Raw genomic sequence first — 9,640 nt, 5'->3', positions numbered from 1 at the left:
TCGGAGAGCGGCGCGGGAAGGCGGGGCCGAGGGCGCCTCCGCCGCCGGGCGAAGCCCCGCCCGGGCGACGAAGCCCCGCCCCGGTTAGAGTGGGCCTGTGTCCCTGTCCCCCAGTCTTCGTGGGGCTGCAGGCGTCCGGGATGCACCTCCCGCCCTCAGCCTGGCCCGGCGCCCCCTCCAGGCCCTCACTCCCAAGACAGACGTGCTCATTGCCTGGGAAGGAGCCGGCTGGAGACTAGGGCCCTGTGGATTCATTCTCTCCTGCACAGATCCAGAGCCCTTCCTTGCCTTTGGTTCTGGGAATCTGTCCCAGATGAGGAACATGAAGTTCAGAAAGTGTCCCAAAGGCACTATCCATGAAATCTGTCGCAGGAAGCATATGACTGCTGGTTTCATATAGGTTGTTTCTCTCTCTCTTTTTCTTAATGTTTATTTATTTTTGAAGGAAAGAGAGACAGGGTGTGAGCGGGGGAGGGGCCGAGAGAGAGGGAGACACAGAATCCGAAGCAGGTTCCAGGCTCCGAGCTGTCAGCACGGAGCCCGACACGGGGCTCGACCTCACGAACCATGAGATCATGACCAGCGCGGAAGTCAGATGCCTAGCCGACTGAGCCACCCAGGCGCCCTTCTCTCTCTCTTAATTGCTATGTGGTTCTTCATTCTGGACCAAGTTTTTTGTCAGATGTGTATGTATTGTAGGTGTTTCCTCCAAGTCCGTGGCTTATCTTTTCATTTTCTTCACAGTATTTTTAATGAGAAATTTTAAATTTTAATGAAATTCAACATAACAATTTTTAATTTTATGGTAAGTGCTTTTCTGTATCTTCTCTAAAGATATCTTTGCTTACTTCCAAGTGACAAAAACACTTTCCGATGGTTTCTTTTAGAGATGTTTTAGTTTGACTTTCATATTAGTTTGTGTTTTTTTTACGTTTATTTATTTTTAGAGAGAGAGAGAGAGAGAGCATGAGCAGGGGAGGGCAGAGAGAGAGGGAGAAAGATAAAATCCCAAGCAGGCTCCACACTGTCGGTGCAGAGAACAGCACAGGGCTTGAACCCGCAAACTGCAAGATCGTGACCCGAGCTGAAGTCACGCTCAACTGAATGAGCCACCCAGGAGCCCCTGGCTTTCGTGTTAGTCTTTGATGAATCTCGGATTGATTTTGTGCATGTTATGAGGTAGAGATCAGGGGTCATTTTTCTCTACTTGGTCAATCTTTGTTGAAAGAACCTTCCACTCATCATGAAAATACAAAAATAGGAAAGACAAGCCACAGAAGAAGCTGATTAAATTAAAACCATAGGGAAATATCTCCAATCTCTTACTCAAATGGCAAAAATACCCAAAGGCCAGCAATCCCCAGCGCGGGGGAGGCCGTGGAGGAGTGGAACTCTGGAATGTACCATGGTGCGAATGAACTGTTGGGAGAAGAGTTTCGTGGTTTCTCATATGAAATTCAGCACCTACTGACCACGTGAACCAGCCCTTCTGCTCCTCAGATAAAAACACGTCCACTCAACAAGCTGCACACAGATAATCATAGAAGTTTTATTCCAGCCCCAAACTGGAAACAACCCAACATCCATCAGCAGGAGAAGGGGACAGGCTGGTGGCCCCATGCAGGGAAATGCTACCCTGCGACGACAGGAAGGGCTAGTGAGCCCGGCAGTGCCCCTGCACCACGCTCAGGAGCACTGTGCTGCCTGAAAGGAGCCAGACACCGAAGGACGCATGCCAAGGATTCCGGCGTGTGAAGTTCACGGACAGGCGGGCTGCCTCCGGGGGAGGCTGGAGCTGACCAGAAGGGCCACAGGGGAGCTTTCTGGTGCGATAGAAATACTCGCCCCAGATGCTTAGGAGTGTGGGCAGGTGAGTAGCAACAGGTTCCAGGAACTCTCGACATGTCCGTTCTCTCCCCGCCCAGACCCACCGAGCCAGGAGCCGTGGGGCAGCGAGGACGCTTTCCCGGCATGTGAGCGTCTGAGGACCTCAGCCCTGGATCTTTAAGGGGCAGCGGACACTCAGTGGAGACATTTGTCAAAACACTGAAATGTGCACTTCACTGTATCAAGTAAGACCAAAAAAAAAAAAAAAAAAAAAAAAAAAGAAAAAAAGACAATTACAGCAAAACAAAACAAAATACGAACCATCACAAACAGCCCCTGTTTGGCAGCTGCCTGCTCGTTCTGAATGTGACGGCCTAGAGGGGACAGTCTCGCAGATGTAGAAAAACGCGTGCCGTGTCAGTAAAGTGTGGGCAGCGGTGTAGGGCCCGTGCCCCGTGTTGTGGCCTGGGATGCGGGGGGGGGGGGGCGAAGGCGATCTGCGGCTCCGGGGGAAGGACCGGCTGGTTCGCCTGTGGAGACCTCGCCCTGGCTGTCCTTGTGCTGGTGCTCGCCCTCCCTTGGCCGAGGCCAGCAAGACGCTGGGCACGGTTTACTGCCCGCGGGGTGAGAACGAGATGGGTGTGCGTGCGGGTCCAACCCCTGGTGCGATTCCCCGGAGGCGGGAGCTCTCACGGGCCCTTTTTGCAGATGCAGAACGAGGCGCTGGGTCAGCAAGAGAGGAGGACACCCCGAGGGGCCTAGCCCTCAGTCACTCTCAGAGGCTGCCTGACTGCCAGGGCAGAGGAGGGAAGGGTCCGTGGACTTTGCACCTGCTAATCGCACTGACTCGGGGAAGGCCGGGACTGTTTCCTCCAGCCTTGCACGGAAGGGGCTGTGCCCGTCCCTCAGCCTTCCGGAAGCCCGGGAAGCCTCGCCCCTGGCTGCTGTGTTCACCACACGCCCGCATTTGGGAAGGTAGGTCTGTAAACCTTCGTCCTCAATATGGTCATCCCACTTTGCAATTAAAAACCCGGAATCATCACCCGACATTTACAATCATCAGGGGACGCCTTCCCAGGGGCACCTCAGGCCTCCCTTCCCACAGATAGTTGGGCCGCTCTCTGGGCCAGCCATCCCCCCGGAAAGGCGGACGATGCTGGGCCTCGACGGCTGGATCCCTGCCCCAGAAAAGTCAATGGTGCCCCTGGCGGGAGGCCAAGAGCAAGGACAGTGGCGGTGAAGGCGTATTTGCTCCCTTGCTGCCAACTCCATGATCCCAGTGTGTGTGTGCTTCAGGAAGGCGGGGTGGCGGCTAGAACCCAGAGGGACCCATAAGTCACCATATTGCCACACGGATGTTCTGACAGAAGCCCAGACAGTAGCCTTAAAGGGCCAGAGTTTGAAATGTAAGTTTTGGCGGAGGTGGGGAGGGGGGTGAAGGGGTGAAGCCAAAGCCTCAGAGTTATAGAAGCAGAGGGTGAGGAGGGGAGCTTGGGGGTCCTGGGGGAACATCTGGAGGCCTGCTGGCCAGCTCCGGCCCCATCCAGGAGGGCTAGGGTGGGGGCCAGGGGCCCGGCCCCTGTGCCTCAGCCCGCCCTGGCTCAGCCCTCCCCAGCATACCCCGAAGCCCTGATCCAGCAGGCCTGTGCAGCAGAAGACAGGGATGACACCCAGGGCCGTCTCGCTCGGGCTGCAGGGGACCCCCAGGAGCCTCACTGGCACCTCTACCCAGGTGCCTGGTGCACGGAGCCCTGGGGACAGATCAGGCGGGGTCAGTGGGCGGGGGGCCGGCCTGGGAGGTCCAGCCTCACCGCAGGCCTTGGAAGCCGTGGACGGCCCACACAGCCTGGCATTCGTGGGAGGGGCCCCAGGACTGCGGCCAGACCAGGACAGCCCCAGGGCCCGTGGCAGGAAAGAAGAGGGGCGGCTGAATGGATGCCAATGACGTGCAACCACATACCAGGAGTCGCGGGCCGGGCTGCCCACGGCGGCTTCAGAATAGGCCTCTGTGCGTGTGAAACGGCGCCTCACGCAGAGTGTCCCGAGTCCTCTCTTTCAGCAAGAGCTGAGCTCGCTCTGGGCGCTGAGCGGGAGCACGGCGGATCTGCCGCGCGGGCCGACTGGGCGTGGGGACCAGGAAGCCCGTAGGGCAGAGGCCATTGGTCTGTGCAGAGCAGGGACAGGCAACGGGGAGGCCTTGCTAAGAAGCTGGCCTCGGAGCAAAGGCTCCAGGGCCTGGAGGAGAGCCAAGCAGGGCATCGCAGACCATCCCGCCCTCCACAGGGACCTGGGTCAGAGCCCGGAGGGCTTGGAGCACGGGGCATTGGCAGCGGGGGGGGGGGGGGGGGGGGATGGGGTAGGACTTGGGTTTTATCTTTTTATTTATTTTGGAGTTTTATTTATTTAGGTAATCTCTACACCCCAGATGGGGCTCAAACTCACGACCCCAAGATCAAGAGTCACATGCTCCACCGACTGAACCAGTCAGGCGCCCCAGGACTTAGGTTTTAAAGGATCTGTCTAGGGGCTCCTGGGTGGCTCAGTAGGTTGAGAGTCTGACTTTGGCTCAGGTCATGATCTCCCGGCTTGTGGGTTCCAGCCCCGCGTCGGGCTCTCTGCTGACAGCTCAGAGCTGCTTCGGATCCTCTGCCTCCCTCTCTCTCTGCCCCTCCCCTGCTGGTGCTCCAGCTCTGTCTCAAAAATCAATAAATAAATGTCAAAAAAAATACACGATCTCTCCGGGCCCTGTGTCATGTCAGACTGACGCTGGGGGGGGGGGGGGGGGGAGGGGCCATCGCTTTTCCCAGGGGCAGGGACAGTGGGTGAGGCCGCAAGCAGAGCTCTGCTGGTAGAGCTGGCTGTGCTGGAAGGTGGGGGGGGTGGTGGTGGTGAGCAGGTCAAGGGTGGGGGGGCAGGGGCACCCTCTGGTTTAGGTGGGAGGGGAGCGGCAGGAGGGTTAGAGGTCTAGAGCTCAGGTCTGGGGTTAGCCTGGAGAGGCACTGGGTGTGGGAGCATCGCTGGGGGGAGCGTGGATGGACCCGGGGAACGTGATGCTCACGTGTGATCCACTCACACGAGGTCCCTGGAGTCTCCAGATTCCCGGAGACGGAGAGTGGACGGTGGGCGCCGGGGCTGGGGGAGAGGCCGGGGGTCCGTGTTTCACGGGGACAGAGCTTCCGTTTGGGAAGATGGAAAGTTCTGGAGACGGAGGGTGGGGATGGGCGCACAATGGCGTGAAGGTGCTTAGCGCCCCTGAGCTGTATGCTTAAGAGTCGGTGAAGACGGTACTTTCTATGTTGTGTGTGTTTTATCACAATTACAAAATAAAAAGAATCTGGGAACGGCCTAGCTGGGTGGCTCTGCCCGGGCTGTGTCACCCGCGGGTGTAGACGGAGCCACTGCACCCTGTCCCACCCTCGTGGCCATGGCGGGAGGCCCCTGTTTGCAGCCACGGGTGCCTCCCCACGGCTGGCTTGTCCTTGTTGGCGACCCTGGGCTGGGGCAGGTGAGGCTTGCCTTAAAAACTCTCTTGCACTTTTTAAACTTCCTGCTCAAAGACGCGAGCGGCGACCACGAACGGCATTCGGGGCAACGCACGCAGGTTGTGAGGACGGAAACGCGCTGGTCGGAAGGACCCACGCCTGTCAGGACAGCGGTTACTCTGGCGGTCGGGCCGCCAGACTCAAGGTCATGGGCGGGAGGGCGAGTATTTGGTCGTCTGAATCTGTTCCTGCTCTTTTTAATTTATACGTTGCTTCCCTTTCAGATCCATTTCCTGCCACTAAGGAGCGCTTCCAGCGCCTACGCTTACTCGGTTTACTCGCCTTCTCGCAAGAGGTGTATCGTTTCTGAATCTCGATTCTTCCCTTGTCATCCGCGTGCTTCGTTCGCACGGTGTGACGGTCACCCTCTCATTTCCTCACTGAGCACCCTCTCCCACATGCACCTGCATTCAGTTTCTCCCCCTGCCTGGCTCCGCTGTGGCACCCACACGCCGCTCCCCTGCTCCCCACACCCGCAGGGGGCCCTCGCCCCTCCCCCGTGTGCCCGCCACGGAGGGTCCCGGGGGAGCGCTCCGGGGGACACGCAGACCCCGGGGGCCGTCCGCGCGCCCGTCAACCTTGGCCATTGGCCAGCTTCCTGCCTTTGCCGCTTCCCTCTGCCTTTCTCCGCAGGCTCACTTCGAGCACCTGCTCTGGGGTGGCGGGGTGGGGGGGGGAGGGAACTTGCGGCTCCCCCACAGCTGCCCATGCACAGCTCGGCCATTTCCCACCGCGAGTGCGGGCTCCTGTTTCTCGGCAGGGGTGCACCTGTGGAGTCCACGTCAATGGTCTCAAACCGGGGCCTCGGGACCCTTTCACACAGTCAAAAATTATCGAGGGTCCTGGGGAAGTTTTGTTTACGTAGGTTACCTCTATCGATGTTTACTATAGCAGAAAATACAACTACGAAAATGGAAAGGCACGCGCTTATCCTTCCTTCAACAATAGCACCGATACACCAGGCGCCGAACCACCCACAGCACACAGCTCGTCAGCGGCACGAGGCAGGAAACACTGGGAAGATGTTGTTTTGGGGGTTTCCTGAGGCTGTGGCCCCGGGGCCGGAGGTAGCCGCGGCTCAAGCAGGTGCGTGGATCCCCCGGTCACTTCCAACCCTCTACGCGCCCGCCAGTCCTGAAGGAATAGGTCTCGCATTTGCCCAGTCCTCGTCAAGCGTCTAAAAACCCTGGCTTAAGGTCACGATCTCGCGGTCCATGAGTTCGAGCCCCGCGTCAGGCTCTGGGCTGATGGCTCGGAGCCTGGAGCCTGTTTCCGATTCTGTGTCTCCCTCTCTCTCTGCCCCTCCCCCGTTCATGCTCTGTCTCTCTCTGTCCCAAAAATAAATAAAAACGTTGAAAAAAAATTTAAAAAAAAAATAAAAAAAAGTAAAATAAAATAAAAACCCTGGCTTAATCCAGACCCTGAAACCTCACAGTACCCCACCTCGCCCGCTCACCCCTCAGACCCCGCTAAGTGTCAACAGGCAGGCGAGCCCCTGTAGCTCGAGATCGAGCCACAGTCACATGGTGGTATCTTGGGGAGCCAGCACTCGACCCACAACGAGCGCGTTTCAGCGCAAAACAGGTCCTCTTCAAACAACATGGCGAGAGGAGGGGCCTCGACGTGTGTTGTGCAGATCTGGACGCCGGGCTTCATGCAGGAAGGAAAAGGAAAAGCCTCTTTTTATTTATTTATTTATTTATTTATTTATTTTTTAATTTTTTTTTTCAACGTTTATTTATTTTTGGGACAGAGAGAGACAGAGCATGAACGGGGGAGGGGCAGAGAGAGAGGGAGACACAGAATCGGAAGCAGGCTCCAGGCTCTGAGCCATCAGCCCAGAGCCCGACGCGGGGCTCGAACTCACGGACCGCGAGATCGTGACCTGGCTGAAGTCGGACGCTTAACCGACTGCGCCACCCAGGTGCCCCGAAAAGCCTCTTTTTAAATGGCAGGGAAGCCTCCCCACCCCCTGGCCGCCCCGTGCGGGCTCAGCCATGGGATGTGAGATCAGCTGTCGGGGAGGGGGAGGGGGCAGCCACACCGGTCGCGGGAGGGCCACAAAGACGCGCCTGTCCCCGAGACAGAGACGGGCGTCGTCTAAGGAGACGTTCGCTCCAGCGTAGCCGGGCACAGGGCGGATGCCGGACGGCAGCCCACCCCCCTTGCCCAGTGTGCCGCTCCTGGCTCCGCCCATGGTCAGACGCTCTGTGGTCCCCACCACCCCTCCAGACCCTCCTCTTCCCTGCTTGGCCAGTCCGGTGTGGGAGGCGAGGAGGTGAGAGGTTAGGGACACAAATCAGGCCAAACCGCCTTGGAGTCCGACTCCTCCCCTGCTCTGGGGCCCTAGGCAAGTGGCCTGGCCCCTCTGTGCCTTGTTCTTCAGCCTTGCCTACTTCACAGACACTGAGGTCACCAGGGGGCCAGGGAGGGCGGAGCTCGGACATCCCCAGTCTGGGAGCCCTGGACAGCAGTGCCCTCAGAGCAGAGAGCACAGTGACTCCTCACAGCTGTCCTGATAGCTATGGGACTCTGGGCCCATCACTGCGCTCCCCAGCGCGAAGGCAGTGTCCCCAAAGCCTGTACCATCCTGGTGAAGGCAGAACCCTGCTAGGTGGGGGCAGGGGGTGGGTGAGTGGGGGGACTGGGAGCAGGGGGAGCCAGGGTCCCCACCACTGCTCCAAAAGAGGGGTTCAGGCAAATAGGGCTGTGGGGGGGGGGCGCGTCCAGTCAGAGGCCTATCCCTCCCGGTGGCTCCAGACTGAAGGTAGCTGTGGGTTTCTGGAAGGAGAGCCAACACCCCATCTGATCCCTTTTCCTTCTGCGTACTATTTCCCTGTCTCCCGGGTTCTGCCTGGGAGGATCGACCTTCCTCTCCCAGCCTCGGGTCTGGGGGAGGACCTTCCTCTCCTGGGGTGAGGAGGCCCCAGTGGTCAAGGCTGGGTGGTGGTCCAGAGGGCCCGGCAGTCCCAGCTCCTGCTGACCCAGCCCTGCTGCCTAGACCCGGCCCCACATGGCCTGTCCCAGCTGAGAGTTGGGGCTTCTGAGGCCTGAGGGCGGGGCCGGGCTCAGCGCCAGACCCGACGACAGCCCTCTCCGTCCCCCAACCCCACAGGTACAACCTCTGCCTCCGAGCCCCCTGTGGTTGTCCTGCCCGCCACATAGAGACCCCAGGACTGGTCCACCAGCTGCTTGGGGGAAACACGGGTGGAGATGCCCCCCAACCAGCCAGGTACTAGGGTGCCCCCTGGACGCCAAGCACCACAGCACTCAGAGCTGCCAGCAGAGGGCGCCAGAAGCCTCCTCCGAGGGTGGGGCCCATGTGAGCTCAGGTGGGCACTGGTCTGTGGTCAGGTGCCCTGGGGTGCAGAGCGGAGCCCACTGTGTGCTCAGGGACCCTTCCACTCCTGCGCTATCGCCATCACAGCTGACGGCCAACCCAGTCCCATGTCCGTCCATCCACGCCCTCCCCTAGGGTGCCTCCCTCACTCAGCTTGGGGCCGAGCTTGGGCCTTCTGGACCCCTGGCCTGAGTCGGGGGTCACGGCCAGCAGAATGGGCAGGGCCCCCCTCAGGCCCTCACCTCCCAGAAACATCCCCCAGGCCCGCTCGGACACGTGTGCAGGCGAGGGGCTCCTGGGCGCACCCCGTGGAGTCAGGGGTAAGTGGCCTCACTTGGGATGTCCACGGCCTGCCCTCTGCCCAGTGGCTCTTACAAAGGGTGCCATTGCAGGGGGGAGCTCCAGGCCCACAGTGACCCCATCCCCACCCGCAGGAGACAGACTGGCTGCGAGCATACTTAACTGGTTTAATGACACGGCCTTTGAACCTTGGTCACCTGTCATCTCTGCAGAGTTCAGGGCTCCAAGACTCACCCACCACCCACACAGCACGCAGGGTGAGCCTGGCCTGAGACCCGGTCAGAGAAAGTTCCTTTCTTGGGCTCTGCCTTGGGGGCGGGAGCGGCGTTGGGATGGGGGCGTCGCAGGCCATGCTTGGGTGAGAGCATATCCAGTCCAACCTGGCTCCCCGCTCCCTGAAAGGGTGGATCCCGCACCCCCCCCCCACCGGCCACCTTTGGGGAGCGATGCGCTGGGTGGGTGCTGTGGGCAATACCTGGGGGCGAGGCCCCGCTCGGCGCCCAGGGTGGCTGAGGCCTCCTGCCCTTCTGGCCCACAGCCCATCCACAGGCACGTGAGAAGCAGCAGCCAGGGGCACGAGGTTGGGGCCAGGGTCACAAGCGCCAGGAGGAGCCCCCATGTGAACGGGGGG

At 59.7% G+C, this 9,640-nt stretch overlaps 1 long non-coding RNA gene across 1 annotated transcript; it reads right to left on the bottom strand.

The window, feature by feature from the left end:
- Positions 1–1,520: 1,520 nt before the first annotated feature.
- On the bottom strand, positions 1,521–4,087 carry LOC147576283 (uncharacterized). The gene is made up of 2 exons (XR_015241402.1): positions 3,784–4,087; positions 1,521–2,440 (listed from the first exon to the last, which is right to left on the bottom strand). It is a non-coding gene; the product is annotated as an uncharacterized LOC147576283 (long non-coding RNA).
- Between the last annotated feature and the right edge of the window lie 5,553 nt (positions 4,088–9,640).

This window comes from Puma concolor, chromosome D1, assembly GCF_028749965.1.
Source record: "Puma concolor isolate L17-30 chromosome D1, mPumCon1.1.hap2, whole genome shotgun sequence".
NCBI lineage: Eukaryota > Metazoa > Chordata > Mammalia > Carnivora > Felidae > Puma > Puma concolor.
Note: the sequence above shows the minus strand (reverse complement) of the source record. Positions and strands in the feature narration are given on the sequence as shown.